Genomic DNA, 16,477 nt, shown 5'->3' with positions numbered 1-16,477 from the left:
TATTTCCATGTGTCCATAGGAATGAGAGCCCCAATTTCTTTTTTTTTTTTAATTAATTTATTCAGATTACAACTCAATTATTATCCCATCACTTGTATCCTCCCGTTCCTCCCTCCCTCCCACTTTCACCCTATTCCCTTCTCCTAGGCCTATGACCGAGGGGGACCTCCTCCCCCACTATATGGTCATAGGCTATCAGGTCTCATCTTGGTAGCGTGCTCCTTCCTTCTTTCTTGTTAGCTTTTGATGAAGCCACCCTCAGCTCCTAGAGGACACTCCTAGTTCCCTGTCCTATGGGCTTTTCCACATGGACAGTTACTTCGCTGAACCAGAAAGAGAACATTTAGACTGGGTCTGGCAGCATGATGGCGGCTTAGATAACAAGAGAGTCATGAGACTAACATTCTAGCATCCTGGTAAAGCTCCTCCGTGTGTTAGAAGCAAGTCACAACCCCTGCCATGTTCAAGGAGGGAAAGTTACACGAGAGCATACAGACAGACAGACTAGCCAGGGCATCACTGAGGATCGCAGTAGGAGCTACCAACCCCAGATCATAAGAAATGGTAAGCATCTACAATAGAGAGACCTTATGAGCTCCGTTGATACCAGCGGGGCAAGGACAGAGGGGAGTACAGGGCGGCCCTCTGCTTTCCTGTTTAATTTCCTAGTTAAGTAGAACAGGCTTTTCATACAGAGGAAAACTGCTTGGCATGAATAACCAGTCTTCTCCAATTGGATGGTAAATAATATTGCTTCCACCATCATATGCTTATGAAAATAGTCTTTATTGTAGCAAAAACAAACTATATAAACCTTAGCCACACAGCCTTATTCTGAAGTTCTTAAAAAGTTTAACTGCCACAGTTTGATCCCCATGCAATTTTGCTGAGCTAAAAAGAAGTCTCCAAATATTTTTTTTTTCATTTCTGTGGCTACAATAAACTCCACCTGAGCTTTGAACCAAGAAATATTGCACTTGACAAAATATAAAACCAAACAAAAAAACAGTTTTATTCAGTCCAGGCATGGTGTCATATGCCTGTAATTTTAGTACTTGTCATGCAGAGGCAAGAGGATCTCCATGAGTTTGAGGCCAAGCTAAGTTATGTAGAGAGTTTTAGGCCTGCTTGGACTTCACAATGAGACATTGTCTCTGTAGCACCCAAAGAGTAAACTTTATTCACTCTGGAATTCTGTGTGCTTACCTGTACTTCGCCCATATAAAGTTACCTTGGCTTTTACCTACTGTTTGTAAAAGAAACATCTTCTGGCTTAATGATTTGATAATGTTTCTGTTTGTTTATTTGTTTGTTTGTGTATTTGTTTGTTTCAAGTTGTACCAGAGTTGAGGAAAGAACAGAGACATAGCAAACTCTGTAAAAGACAAATGATTGGTTTAAAAAAAAATGTGTACATGGAAGGCTCTCACGATCAGATCTGTTTAAGTCCATGCCAGACACTGTCATCCAAGTCTGGGAGGTTCAGTGGAAGTATTAGAGAAGTGAAAAAGTTGAGAAAAACTCATTTTAAAAAAAACCCTGATATAAAGCTAGCCAGGAGTGGTGGAGCACACCTTTAATCCCAGCATTCAGCAGGCAGATCGCTTTGAGGTCAAGGCCAGCCTGGTCTACAAAGTGAGTCCTGGACAGCCAAGGCTACACAGTGAAACCTTGTCTGGAAAAAGCAAAAAACAAAAGCAAAAAAACAAATATTAGGGTCACATTTGTCACAAATGTGTCCTGGTGAATCTATGGGCTCACTAATGCTCAAGGCAATGCCCATGCAACAGTCTACCTGCAAACCTAGGCTGGCTAACTCTGTCAGGCAGATTATCCACCCCCCCCCACACACACACTAGAAGCAGCAGAAAAGCCAAGCCCAAGTCAGTCCCATTATGAACCACTGTGTTGGCAGACATGGAAGACATATCTTTAGAGGAAGCTAGCTTAAAGGCCTCAAATGAAGTCACTGGATTTCTCAGTGGCTGTATGGCAAGAGCACTGTGACTTGGTCTCTTCTTGTCAACGAAATCATCTACAAAGGTAATTCCCAATGAGAGTAAACATTTGCCTTTGTTTTCTGATTGACTCAGAAGGACTGGTATGTCTTCCCTAAGTTAGTCACTATTATCAGGACAGTGCAGTTCTCCGGTTGGTTAAGATCAATTTGGGCCCATCTTGTGCGTGGGCCCATTTCTACCCAAAGAATATGGCATCCCAAGGGAAGATGGAGTGCATATTTGACTAGGATACTAAGATGCTGAGTGGCAAACAGGAAAATGTGATCCACACTGAGTGTGATTTTGTACACGCAGCAGGATAATTGGCTATGACAAAGACATACAATATTTTTGGCTGTGTACCTTACACCTCACTTTTCCCCCTCTGCTCTTCCCCAATCCATTCACCCAATTTGACTGAAAACTCTAGAAAGACTCAGAAATATTCTATGTAGGCAAAAAAAAAAAAAAAAAAAAAAAAAAAAAAAAAAAAAAAAAAAAAAGAAAGAAAAAGAAAAAGAAAAAGAAAAAAGAAAAAAAAACCCTCAGATCAATAAAGGAAAAACCCTGTTAGGGGAGAGAAGAGCCTCCAGACATATAAGTCCACTGGGCACCACCAATTAATTTATGCATTAGAGGTTTTGCAATGGATTGTCCTTAAAAGACAGATCTGTGGAGACATTGGGGCATCTTGTAAGGAATCCCCTATGCATTAAGCCTGAAAGACAGTTCCATATTTGGAAGGTAAAGAAAATGAGTTAGCAATGTCAGTAGGCACAAGAAGAAACCCTGCTGGCTTAGAAAAATCCCTAGGGCTACCAGGGGTGCTCCAGTCAGTCACTCGGCCTTTCATTTAGCAATACTGGTAGTGTAGTTGGACGGCTGCTCCTTCAGGCACATTTTGCTTGCTATGTGGTTTTTTTTTTTTTTCCTATCATATTTGGTTTAAATACTATCCGATTCCATGACCCCCATCTCTTCCTACCTCTTTCCCTCATGCCTGTGTAAACGCTTCACGGCTGATATTAAACCTAAAACTTCCTTGATTCTTTAAAGCAAGTTATTCATTAACAGGACCTAAATTACTGGTTGGTAGCCAATCCAATTCTTTCCTACTACGGATCGGCTCAGAGAAACTGCTGTAAATCTACCAAAGAAGCACGAGAAGCTTTTGCTCCAATTGTTAGATCTAAACCAGAAGTTTGGAAAGGGGAGGAAAGTTTACTCGTTCGCCTGATACCACACGGTGAGTCCACAGGAGGGACTCCGGTGCAGTGTTGGCTTGACAAGCACACGGGGATGTGCCAGCAGCCACCGACACGGGACAGGCAGGCGCTGCAGGGCTGCCTCTGAGCACGGTCCTGGGTCCCAGCTCAAGTGTTCCAAGGATCAAGCCTTTGCCTTCTGTTGCCTGCACCTGCCAGTGTCCCGTGCTAGGAGGTATGGCTGTCTTCTTTCCTGTCCTTTTGTTCAGCAGAAACAAAAGCTAACTGAAGCAAAGGGCAGAAACTGCGGGGAGGCAAGGACGGAGAGAGACTCGGGAAAGTAGAGCAGAGAAACTTCCAAGGGCTGGCTGATTATGCAGATGGAGTGTACTTAGGAGCTGTGTGTGACCATGTATGTGGACATATTTAGGGCAAGAATTATCCACTTCTCTGTGAGTGATTAAAACCTGTCTCTACGCTCCTAGGACCAGATAGCTGTGCTGGACACTTAGTGCTTATATTATTGTTTTACTCCAGAACTGTGGTGTTCTTTCCCTGCTGCTGTTTTTTTCAGGAAGCTAAAGAGCATCATTCCAGTTGGTAGTTTGAGCACTCATTGGGGCTTGTTCATCATTGCTGCTGTGCGCATCTTACATATCATGATCTAATCTGATCATTTCTTTGGTCTTTCAAATGCACATTTAAATTGGTATAATGATCAGCAACTGGGTTCAGTGGCATCCATTTTTTTTTTAATTTAAAGATGGTAAAGATAGGGAATTACTTGGCTTCTTTGTACAGCAGAGTAATATTGGAAATTTAAATGAAACAATCACACACTCAGCACTGAGTGGTTTGAGATTTTTGGGCACCTTTCCTGGAAAAAAATAAGCCTAACAGAATTTGGATTTGGATTTTGAAAACCAAGATATGCGTCGTTCTAGAGAAAATATGACCTGCCAAGTCAAAAGTTCCAGATGAAACTGGACATACTATGAAATCATTCTGAAAGACCACAAAATTCTCAGCTTTAGGAAGTTTGTTAGACTTGGTAGGTTGCCTCTTATTGCCCATAAAGGAAAACACTTCTCCATTTGTGTTCAAAGCTAGCAATTCATGTATAAAATAACATGCTCTGAGCTTTCGACTAACAGATGGCAAAACTTATATTTTCTATGTTCTGATAATACATATGCTACAAATTTGAACTGTATGGATTCTGACAAAAACCCTGAGGTACAAGTCCCTTAGAAGTGCTTGGAATAATGTAGCATTAGAAGCTTTGGGTACAAGTGAAATGTAGCAACATGCTGCAGCAGAGGGACCCAGAGCTGCCCGGAGAACAAAAGCCATCTGTGGGAAGGGCTGAAATATAGTCCAGTGATTCCCATGGGAACGCCCGTAGTCTTTTCACACTGTGTGAAAAAAGATGTTCCCTCAAAAGAATCTTTAATCCTTTCTTTCAAGGGAAAAAAAATCTATCTGGAAAATTTATTCAAAGTTTCTTAGCATCCAAATGGACCTATGTTATTCAGTAGGCATTTTTAACTCAGGTAAATTAAATGAAAATGTTTCGATGTAGTCACGTTGCACAAAATATAAACTTGCTATTCTAGAATTTTCTGAAGCAGGAAACCAGGCAGGCCTATTCTAACCCGAGTTGTAGGGTAGAGGCTTGAATTTCTCAGAACAAATTGGCTTTCTGAACTACTTATGTTTATCAAAGTCTCCCCTAAAGAACTTCCTATATTCTGCAGGCACTGCCCCAATGTTAGAGAGACTCGGTCCCATGGTTACTTTCATACAACCGAATCTACAGACCCATGACAGAGTAAATTATTAATGTATTCATAAGTGCACAACGGTATAGGTCACCTTGAAAAGTCCTGGTTCTCTGGAAGGGTATCCCCTTCAGCCTGGTAAACAGCAGGGTAAATATTATACTAATATGCAAAAGACAGGTTATTTGGATTACCCAGCCATGCAAAGTCTAAGATACATTGCACGCTAGTCTGTTTCTGGCCTGTAAACAAAAGCACTGTTATTATTAAGCCATGGTGGAGGTGGAGCTAAGAAGGACCTCAGTAAAGCTACTTCTCCAAGAAATAAGGAGTTGCCTGACACTTTTTGGCTGTCAATAGATTGAACAGGATAGACTTTTCTGACTCTGCAACAATACTTAAACATAAAAGCCATAATATATGATCCATGTACAGCATCAGTTCTCAACCTGTGGGTCTCGACCTTTTGCAGGTGTAACGTCCGTTTCATAGGGGATACATATCAGATATGGTATTTACACTACGATTCATAACCGTAGCAAAATTACAACTAGGAAGTGGCAACAGAAGAATTTTACGATTGTTTAGTCGGCCAGTAACTCCCTGTATCCTAAACCTTGCACTGACATTAATCTAGAGGCAGGACGAGAGGATCATTTCTTCCAGGCTGTGACCCCACACAAGGCTCTGTGTTTTCAACTCCTATATCTCACTGGGTTTCCTGGTCCCGCTGGGGAGCGGCCATCCCATCACCTGCTCCAACCTGGCCTACCTCCCAGACCGGCTTCCTGCGTGGCTTACCCCACCCCCACCCAATCTCGGACGGGAAAGTGTAGATTTCCACGAACACAGGGCTTTCTGTCTTCCCGGTCTCCAGCGGCTCTCACTTACTGGAGCTGCCTTTGTGCTTGGAGGTAGCTCTGCCGGGAGCCAAAGCAGTCAGTCACCTGACCCGCCCCGGGAGCAGCCAGTGGCTCCTGCGGCATTCCTGGAATTCTTCCACGCTGCACTGGTCGGTGGACAGCTGCGGGGGTCACTGAGCTGTACTGGGGCTCCCGCTGCGGCCTTCCGCCTGGGCTAGAAGCTTTCTGCCAGTGACAGCAAGTGATTCTTGGAGGAGTAGCTTGCAGGTAAACTGACTTTGTAGGGACAGCTGCGACTCTCTGCAATGGGCCGCTCCACACAGAATCAGAGCTCTTGACATGCCTGGGTTTTTTTTCCCCCTGTTTTTGTTTTGTTGTTTTGTTTTGTTTTTAGGAAAGTTAACTTGTCAAGAGGTGCCTCCTTGAAAACAATTTAAAACTAAGAAGAGAGAGTAGGCCTCAAGCTAGGTTCACTTACACATCGAGGGGGACAAATTATGGGGGAAACGAAAAACGCAGACTAAAAAGACAATTTATGAAAGTTTTCCTCTTGGTTTTGTGTGACCTCAGAGCACGGCATTTAAAGTACTGAATGAATCCTGTTCTGTATCCACCTGCAAGGTTAATAGGTGTACTGAGAAGCCTCTAACCAAGAGCTCGGTGCGCAGAAAGGCTTTGAGTATCCATACATATGTACATCCCTGTTTTTATGTGTGCACATACGTGCCTGCCGAGCATGCACATATGTGCACATACCTGTTCCCCAGTACTACGGTATCTGGAAAGTTAAGTAGTTTAAATTAGGCAGATCTGCCTAGCCCTGGCCATGTCTTTGCTTTCAGTTGCAAAATAAACAAACAGGAGAAACCAGACATCTAAGCCAAACATTGACCAGAAAATAAATAACTGCTTTGCCAACCCTAATTCAGAAAAGTGTCTGCGACGACACAAGGACCTGGGAGGGCTTTGTAGCTAGTGTCCTACAACTTTCTGCCCCAGCTCTACAACTCTTCTTTCAGTTTTTCGTTGCTTGTTTCCTCATAATCAAGTTTCTCATAACTTGGGAAGCACTGGGAATAATGCTGAACTATGGCAAACACCAGCCCTTGGTTGTGTATGGGAAAAGACAGAGGCTGTATTCACTTCTTGCTTATCGTGAAGGATCAAAAGACAGGCAAAGACGGGAGGAGGCATTTGATCACAGGTCTATGTGATCAAACTGAGGACCCATAAACTCAGAGTGAACCGCCCCCACCCCACCCCCTTTTTTTAAGCTTAGAGTTATCGATGCATAAACAGCCACATCGAAATCTGACTGGGCAGAAAGGGCTGGTGTAATGCTAATATACTGAATGGGGAAATCCAGCAAGGTGGCATCTCTCCTCAGATGTTTCCTCAGTGCTCCCTGTAGCATTTCTTACTCTTGGTTTGGGGACACAGCCCCCTCTCCAGAGAGAAAGTCTTCCTACCAGAAAAGCTGTGAGAGAATTTCATAGCCAGCTCCAACACAGAAAGGCAAGAGCAAGTTAGGTTGATTTCCTTTGGCTTTGGGCTTTGCTGTGGGGAAAGGGGCTCTAGTTTCTGTGACCTGCCTCAGAGAAAAAGAGAGTCTAGTTTCTGTGGCTTGCCTTTTGCCCAGAGAGGAGAAGAAAGGGAATCAGGAGACAAGAGGACAGAAGGTCATAATGAAACGTTACGCCGAGGCATCTTCTAGCACCTGCACTGTGGGGTATTAGTTTCTTCATCCCAATCATCATCTCCTTTAACAAGGGGATCGTTTACCCATCATCAGTTTTGATCAATAAGATAGCCTGGTAGAATAGTCCTTCTTGCAGATAAGCTGAGGAAAAATATGCACTAATGGTCCTATGAGTGCCAAGTGGATAAACCAAGTGTGGGATCCCATCCCTAAAAAGCATTCTTTACCCTGAGTTTAGCGCATGGGCACTGAGTGAAATCTGTAAATATCTTGGCATCCTAGAAGATGTTGCTTAAATGCAACATCTATGGGGCCTTTTGTATCCTCTTCTGCTAATGGCGGCCTGCCTCTGACTCTCTTGTACTCACTCAGTCTTTCTTTAATCTGCACATTGCAGACTGTTTAGTTCAGTCACCATCTTAAGGAAGAAAGGCCTCTTTTTGGCTCACAGTTCTAGGGAATACAGGCAATCATGATTGAGAAAGTATGGAAGTAGGAGCAGGAGGCGGCTGGTCACATTGCATCCAAAGCCAGGAAGCAGAGAGCATTGGATGTTTATGCTCATCTCGCTTGCTCCGTTTTATTCAGTCTGGAACCCCAGCTCAAGGCACAGGGCCTTGAGTCATCTCCCCTCAATTGACCTAATCTGGATAATTTTTTTTTCCCAGAGATTAGTTTCCATGGAGATTTTAGGTTCCGTCAAGTTGGTAGTCAACACTAACATCATGATGCCCTAAAACATGTTTTCACATGAAGAGACTCAAGAACAGGAGACCAGGTTGGAAGCATGCCTGTGACACTCCACAGTAGGCATCACGTGGAACATGAAGATGCTCTGGGACCAACCCCTCTCCATGGGCGGGCACTCCTCTCCATAGCATGCACTTCTGCTCCTTTTCAGATTCCATCTCTGATGTTTCCGGAGCAACTGAATCTCTCAGTGACTGGGAGACGTTGTCCAGTGAGCAGGTCAAAACTCAGTTCTATCTCCTCTCTATGTTTATGGCTATTATTTTATGGAGATTATCTCCTGACAGGTCTGCAACTGGGCAAAGGATGCATTAAAAGAAAAACTCAGGTGGAGAGCTAACCTAACATCTTTTTTTTTTTTTAAAGATATTGCAACTTACCCTTTCTCATTTTCCACAGTGCAAACTGTTTTGGGATACACTCAGTCTGCCCCCCCCTCCCCACCCCATACCCCCCTCAAAGCTTCCCCACACTCCTCCTTTTAAATTCCGGAGCTGCTCTTCCTTCTGATTCTCCTGCTCTCTGACTCTTCTAAACCTCGGGGTATAAATGGGCAAGGATACAGGGAAGAAGATACCATCGTGTTGGTAACGTCCTCACTCTGCCCACAGCTTCATTCTGGAATGTTAGTGTCCTCAACCTCCCTAACGCTGCAACCCTCTCATACAGTTCCTCAGGTTGTGGTGACCCCAACTATTAAATGATTTCCATTTCTATTTCATACCTGTGATTTTGCCACTGTTATGTATTGTAGTGTAAAGTATCTGATATGCAGGATAGCTCCCCCCCGCCGTCTCACACACACACACACACACAAAAGTTGTGACCCACAGGTTGAAGACCGCTGCTCGAGGAGAATTCTCCCTAACAGGGTGAACACAGAGTGTTTTGTTTTGTTTTGTTTTTAACTTGGAGCCTAGCATTTGAGTCTCTGATTCCAAATCATGTCTACATGGTATGGCAAGTTATTTAATTTCCTCACAAACCTCATCTGTCAAACGGGGATGATATGTTCTGTTATGGTTGTTGTAAAAAATCAAATGAATTAACATTTATCACATTTCTGTCTACACTTGGCACATGAAGGAAGACATTCAGGTCTTAGACCCTTTTTAAAATTTTTTGTCTTTTATTAAAAGTAGATTATTTTCTCATATCTTCTAATTATGATTTCCCCTCCCTTTACACCTCCCAGTTCCTCCTACCAACTCCCTCCCCATCCTGATCCACTCCCTTTCTGTGTCTCATTAGACAAGAATAGGCTTCTAAGGGGTAATAGTAAAATATTACAACGTAAGATTTAATAAGATAAGACAAAAACTATCATATCAAAGTTGGACAAGGAAAACAACAGGAAGAAAAGAGTCCAAGAGAAGGCACAAGAGTCAGAGATCCACTCACATGCACTCTCAGGAATCCAGAAAGACGCTAAATTGGCAGCCATAATATAAGGGCAGAGGACCTGGTGCAGAACCAGGTAGGTTCTGTGTTTTCCTGCTTCCATGGACCCGGAGAGGAGAGATTTGTTAGAGACATTTTTCAGGACTGAGTTTTTCAATTTCTGTCTCTCTCTGTCTCTGTATCTCTCTGTATCCCTGTCTCTTTGTCTGTCTGTCTGTGTCTGTGTCTATGTCTGTCTCTCTCCCCCCCTCCCCTCTTTCCTCCCTCCCTCCCCCTCCCGTGTGGTGTGTGTGTGTGTGTATGTGTGTGTGTGTGTGTGTGTGCACATGTGTGTGTAAATTCCAGCTGCTGATCTCTGTATTTTCTGCATTTGTTCCCAACCTCTTTAGGAGGAAGCATCTTTGATGATAAGTAAAGAGGTGGGGTTTCTCTGTGTATCTTTGGGCTGTCCTGGAATGTGCTCTGTATACCTTACTGGCTTCAAACTGGAAGATCTGCCTGCCTCTGCTTCCTGAATGCTGGGAGTAAGGACATGTGCCACAATGCCTGGCTCTTTTTTTTTTTTAAACCAGTATTATTATTTGGTTTTACCCTATGTTCCTAGGCTCAGGTTCTCAGTCACCCAAGCAGTGTCCAGTGTGTGTTTACATGTGACAGCAAGGCCCCATTGCTGAAGACACACAACTCAATGAACATGGAGAAATCACACTTGTGCCTACATAGAGGCTTCACTCCCACAGTCTAGTGGGGTGGGCCTTAAGTCAAAAAAGTGCTTGGTTACTCCTACAAGTATTGTGCCACCATTGCTCTGGTACAGTGGGTCTCAACCTTCCTGATGCTACAGCCTTTTAATATGGCTCTTCATGTTGTGGTGACCCACAATCATAAAATTATTTTTGTTGCTACTTCACAACTGCAATTTTGCTACTGTTGTGCATCATAATGCAAATATCTGTATCTTCCTGGGCGACCCCTGTGAAAGGGACCTTTGACCCTTGTGGGTCATGACCCATAAGTTGAGAACCACTGCTCTAGCATATCTTGCTGTGAGGACACCACTGTAGATCACAGGGTTTGTGGCTGACTTGCTATTGTATATCTCTTTTGATAGAGTACCTTCCTGTAACCAAAGATGCTAAAATGTATGGGTAAAGTCTCTATGTAGGTACTATCTTGACTTATCAGTGCCCAATGAATTATGTGGGTGTTTTAAGCAATGGGGCTTTGCTGTCAGTTTCTGGAAATCAACCTGTTGTCTTGGGGACAGCCTGGGTTGTTTGAGAAGTCCCATGGGTCCACGTTGGCAAACAACTCCTTGATTAGACGTAACCTAATCTTACCAACGGAAGCCTTGCTTGGTGACAAGAGGCAGCCAGGTAGGACTCTGCCTCCCTCATTACTTAGCACCATCACTTAGATTACCTTCATACATGTATATATTTTAGAAGTCTTCTACTGTATTAGGTTTCCATGCTACCCTTCAAGTGTGCCTTAATTTTAATTGTTTCTCCCCGTATTCCCTCCCAATATCTCTTTTCTAAACTCCTCCCTACTTGACTCTCCCATTTCAGCTCCTCGTCCGGCCATAATTTTCTAGTCTATTTCCTGTTCCTAACAAGCTCTACCTGTACCCTCTGTCCCTTACTCTATTCCCAACCTCTGCAGGATTGCAATTTATATCCACATATTAGCAAATATATACCATATTTGTCTTTCTAGTTTTGGCATACATCACTCAGAATGGTTTTTTTCCCTAGTTCCATCCATTTGCCTGAAAATTTAACAGCTGAATAATACTCTTGTGTAAATATACCACATTTTATTTACCATCTTTCTGCTGAGGGAGATCTTGGTTGTTTCCAATTTATGGCTACTATGAATAGAGCAGCAATAAACATGATTAAGCAGATAACTGTCGTAAGATGAAGCATCCTTTGGGTATGTGCCCAAGAGTATTATAGCTGGATCTTCAGATCAATTCCCATCTACTTGAAAAAACACTATGTTGATTTCCAGAGTGGTTGTACAAGATTACACTCCCACCAGCAATGAATGAGTGTCTCCCTCACTCCCCTTACTCCATACAAGTAACAACTCATCCTTGAGAGCATGAGCTGTCATTTGTTTTGTTGATTTTACCCATTCTGTCAGGTGTAAGGTAGAATCTCAAAGTAGTTTTGATTTACATTTCCCTGATGGCTAAGGCTTTGAACTTTATTTAAGTGTTTCTCAGCCAGTTGAGTTTCCTCTACTGAGAATTTTGTCTGGATCTGTACACCATTTTTAACTGAATTATTTGTTTTCTTGCTATGTATTTTCTTAAGTTTTTAAAATATATATTTAGGATATTAGCCCTCTATCAGATGGGCAATGATAAAAATCTTTTCCCATTCTTCAAGGTGTTCCTTTGTCTGAATGATAGTTTCCTTTGCCATGCAGAAGCTTCTCCATCTCATGAGGTCCCATCTATTAATTATTTTTCTTAGTTTTAATACTAGTGAAACTTCTGTTCAGGAAGTTGTCTCTTGTGCCAATGAGTTCAAAGCTATTCACCACTTTGTCTTCTGTCAGGTTCTGTGTATCTGGTTGTATGTTGCCAGACATCCAGTTTGAACAGCACCATTTATTGAAAATGCCATCTTTCCTTCCAGTGTTTGTTTGTGGCTTCTTTATCAAATATTGGGTGCCTGTAGGTGTATGGATTTATATATGGATCTTCAATTATTCCAGTGATCAACATGTCAGTTTTTGTGCCAACACCGTGCTATTTATATTATTATAGTTTTGTAGCACAACTTGAAATTGGGAATGGTGATACTGCTAACAGATCTTTTGTTATTCAGGACTTTTTTTTAAAGGTATCCTGATCTCTCTCTCTCTCTCTCTCTCTCTCTCTCTCTCTCTCTCTCTCTCTCTCCCTCTCTCTGTCTCTCTCTGTCTGTCTGTCTGTCTCTCTCTCTCTCTCTCTCTCTCTCTCTCTCTTTCTGTGTGTGTGTGTGTGTGTGTGTGTGTGTGTGTATAAATTATCCTTCTAAGGTCAGTGAACAATTATGTTGGAATTTTGATGGGGATTGCATTGAACCTGAAGATTTTTTTTTTTTTACTGTTAATCCTACTAATCCATGACCATGAGAGAGATCTCTCTATATTCTGGTATCTTCTTCAATTTCTTTCTTCAAAGACTTGAACTTTTTATACAGGTCCTTCACTTGCTTAGTTGGAGTTACACCAAGACATTTTATATTATTTGAGACTATTGTGAAAGATGTTGTTTCACCAATATCTTTCTCAGACCATTTGTCATTTATATATAGGAGGGCTACTTATTTTTCTGAATTAATCTTATATCCAACTACTTTGATGAATGTGTTTGCCAGCTGTAGGAATTCCCTGGTGGAATTTTCAGGTCACTTATATATACTATTATATAATCCACAAATAAAGAGACTTTGATATCTTCCTTTCCAATTTGTTTTTAATTTTTAAAAATTAATTTATTAATTCATTCGCTTTACATCCCAGTCATCGCCCCCTCCCTCCTCTCCTCCCAATCTTACCCTCCCCCTCTCCCTCTTCTCCATATGCCTCTTCCCCTACTTCTCAGAGAAGGGGAGCCTCCTTCACCTACCCATCCCAGCACGTCAAGTCACATCAGGACTGAGAACATCCTCTTCCACAGTGGCCCGGCAAGGGAGCCCCACCATGGGGAAGTGATAAAAAAAAACATGCAAGAAAGTCCTTGCCAGAGACAGGCCCTGCTGCCCTTACTAGGGGACCCACATGAAGACCAAAATGCCCACTGTGTACATATGTGTAGGGGGCCTAGGTCCAGTTCATGCATGGTCCTTGGTTTGTGTTTCAGTCTCTGTACGGGCTTCTGGTCCCAGGTTAGTTGGCTTTGTTGGTCTTCTTGTAGAGCTCCTGTTCCCTTGGGGGGCCTTCTATCCTTCCTCCCACTCTTCCACAAGGCTCTCTGCACTTTGCTCAATGTATGGCTGTGAGTCTCAGGATCTGTTGCGATCTGTTGCTGGGTAGGGCCTCTCAGAGGACAGCTATGCTAGACTCCTATGTGCAAGCATAGCAGAGCATTGTTGATAGTGTCAGGGGCTGGCTCTCTTACCTGATGTGCTCAGGCGTTAGTTGGACAGTGCTCAATCTCTGCTTGTCCTTTATCCCTGCACCTCTTGTAGGTAGGGTAAATTTGGGGTCCAAGATTTTGTGGGTGGGTGGTTGATTTCCCCCTCCCTCTCCTGGGAGTCCTGTCTAGTTAGAGGGTGGCCTCTTCAGTCTCCATACCCACTGCTAGGAAGGGTCTCAGCTAGAGTCACCCCCACATCCTCCCAGGAGCCTGCCCTGTCTGAGGTCTCCAGCCTGTCTCAGAGATGCCTCGGGCCATGGATTTTCTTCCCCACCCTCATTCCCTCAGCACTCCATCTCCTAACCTGTTCCTTCTCTTCAAGCACTTCCTGTGTCCATTCTGTTTCCCCTTCTCAGTGACATTCATGCATCCTCTGTTGGAGCCTCCTTGTTACTTAGCTTCTTTGAGTCTGTGAATTGTAAGTAATATGGTTATCCTGTATGAAATCTGTTAGAAGAGAAAGTGGGGAAGAACCTTGAACTCACTGGCACAGGAGACAACTTCCTGAACAAAACTCTAGCAGCTCAGGCTCTTAGATTAACAATTAATAAATGGGACCACTTAATACTGGAAAGCTTGTGTAAGGCAAAGGACACTGTCAACAGAAGAAAACGAGAGCCTACAGATTAGGAAAATATCTTCACCAGCCCTACATCTGACAGACGGCTGACATCCAAAATATATAAAGAACTCAAGAAATTAAATACTGACAAACCAAATAATCTTACTAAATAGGGTACAGAGCTAAACAGATAATTCTCAACAGAGGAGTCCCTAGTGGCTGAGAAACACTTAAAGAAATGCTCAGTGTCCTTAGTTACGAAATGAAAATCAAAATGAATCTGAGATTCCATCTTTAACCAATTAGAATGGCTAAGATAAAAATTCCAAGTGACAGCACATGCAGACGAGGATGTGGAGAAAGGGAAACACTCCTCCATTGCTGGTGGGAGTACAAACTTGTACAACCGCTATGGAAATTAATCTGGAGGTTTCTCAGAAACTTGGGAATAGTGCTACCTCAAGGCCCAGCTATCTAACTCCTGGTAATATACCTGAAAGATGCTCCACCATACAACAAGGACATTTGCTCAGCTATGTTCATAACAGCTTTATTTGTAATAGCCAGAATCAGGAAACAACCTAGATGTCCCTCAACCAAAGAATGGATAAAGAAACTGTGGTACATTTATACAATGGATTTCCTTTCCAATTTGTAACACCTTGATCGTCAGTTGTCTTACTGCTCTAGATAAGACTTTAAGCATTATATTAAACAAGTATGGAGAAAGCAAACAAACTTGTCTTGTTCCTGATTTTAGTGGACTTGCTTTTTCTGTCCGTTTAAGTTGATGTTGGCTAAGGTCTTGCTGTAAAATTTCTTTTGACATGTTGTGTCATGTCCCCCTTTCCCCTATGGACTGCTTTAATGAAGAGGTGTTGGAATTTTGTCAAAGGCCTTTTCTGTGTCTGTTGAGATGATCTTGTCTTGCTTTGTTTTGTTTGCTTGTTTTGTCTTTCAGTTTGCTTACATGGTAGATTACATTTATCGATGGTAAGTTAAATCATCCCTGCATCTCTTGGATGAAACCTACTTGATCGTGGTGGATTATCATTTTGCTGTGTTATTATACTAAGTGTTCAAATATTTTTCTGAGTATTTTTGCATCTATGTTCATTAGGGAATTTAGTCTATAATTTTCTTTCATTGTTGGGTCTTAATGTGGTTTGAATATCAGGGTAACTGTGACCTTGTAAAATGAATTGTCTAAAATTCCTTCTGTTTTTATTTTGTCGAATGAATTAACAAAACTTGGCATTAACTCTTCTTTGAAAGTCTAGTAGAATTCTTCACTAAAACCGTCTAACCCTGGGTTGGTTTGGTTTTTTTTGTTTTTTTTTTTTGGGGGGGGAGGCTTTTAGTGACTGCTATTTCATTAGGGCTGTTTAAATTGATTGTTTGCTCTTTGATCAGTGATATGTACTAAGAATATTATTCACTACTTTTAGATTTTCAAATTTGGTGGAGTGTCAGTTTTTAAAGTGTGTCCTTATGAGTCTCTGGACTTCCTCAGTGTCTTTTATTATGTCCCATTTTTCATTTCTGTTTTTGTCAATTTGAATGTCCTCTCTCTCTCTCTCTCTCTCTCTCTCTGTGTGTGTGTGTGTGTGTGTGTGTGTGTGTGTGTGTGTGTGTGTGTTAATTTGGATAAGAATTTGTCAATCTTATTGTTTTTCTCAAAGAACCAATTCTTCATTTTATTAATTATTTGTATGTTTTTTGTTGTTGTATTTGTTTCTATTTTATTGATTTCAGCCATGAGTTTGCTTATTTCTTACATGTACTCCTCTTGGATGTGATTTCTTTTCTGTTTTTCTTCAAGAGCTTTCAGGTGTGCTATTGAGTTTCTAGAATGGTATCTCCCAAAAAATTTATGTAGGCACTTAGTGCTATGAATTTGCCTCTTAGAAGTGCCTTCATTGTGTCTCATTATTTTGGATATGCTTTGTATTCATTTTCATTCAATTCTAGAAAGTCTTTGATTTCTTTTTTAGTTTCTGTCTTGACCCATTTTTCATTCAGGAGAGACTTGATCAGTTTGCATGAATTTATATCTTCTGTTGTTTCTTTTGTTGTTA

The 16,477-nt window shown here is 42.0% G+C and overlaps 1 protein-coding gene across 5 annotated transcripts in view; it reads left to right on the top strand.

Moving 5' to 3' along the window:
- Positions 1–3,106: 3,106 nt before the first annotated feature.
- The window catches only part of VEPH1 (ventricular zone expressed PH domain containing 1), a 221,601-nt gene continuing 208,230 nt past the window's right edge, over positions 3,107–16,477 (top strand). For 3 of the 5 annotated variants that reach the window (XM_084768527.1, XM_084768524.1, XM_084768528.1), the window contains exon 1: positions 3,107–3,440. The gene's annotated coding sequence lies outside the window, so the exon portion shown is untranslated. Of the gene's footprint in view, positions 3,441–5,946; positions 6,117–16,477 lie in introns of those variants that run through there. The other 2 variants (XM_084768525.1, XM_084768526.1) reach the window with 2 other exon arrangements.

Source organism: Acomys minous, assembly GCF_964271855.1.
Source record: "Acomys minous genome assembly, chromosome: 19".
Taxonomy (NCBI): domain Eukaryota; kingdom Metazoa; phylum Chordata; class Mammalia; order Rodentia; family Muridae; genus Acomys; species Acomys minous.
This window is presented reverse-complemented; position numbering and strand designations above follow the sequence as displayed.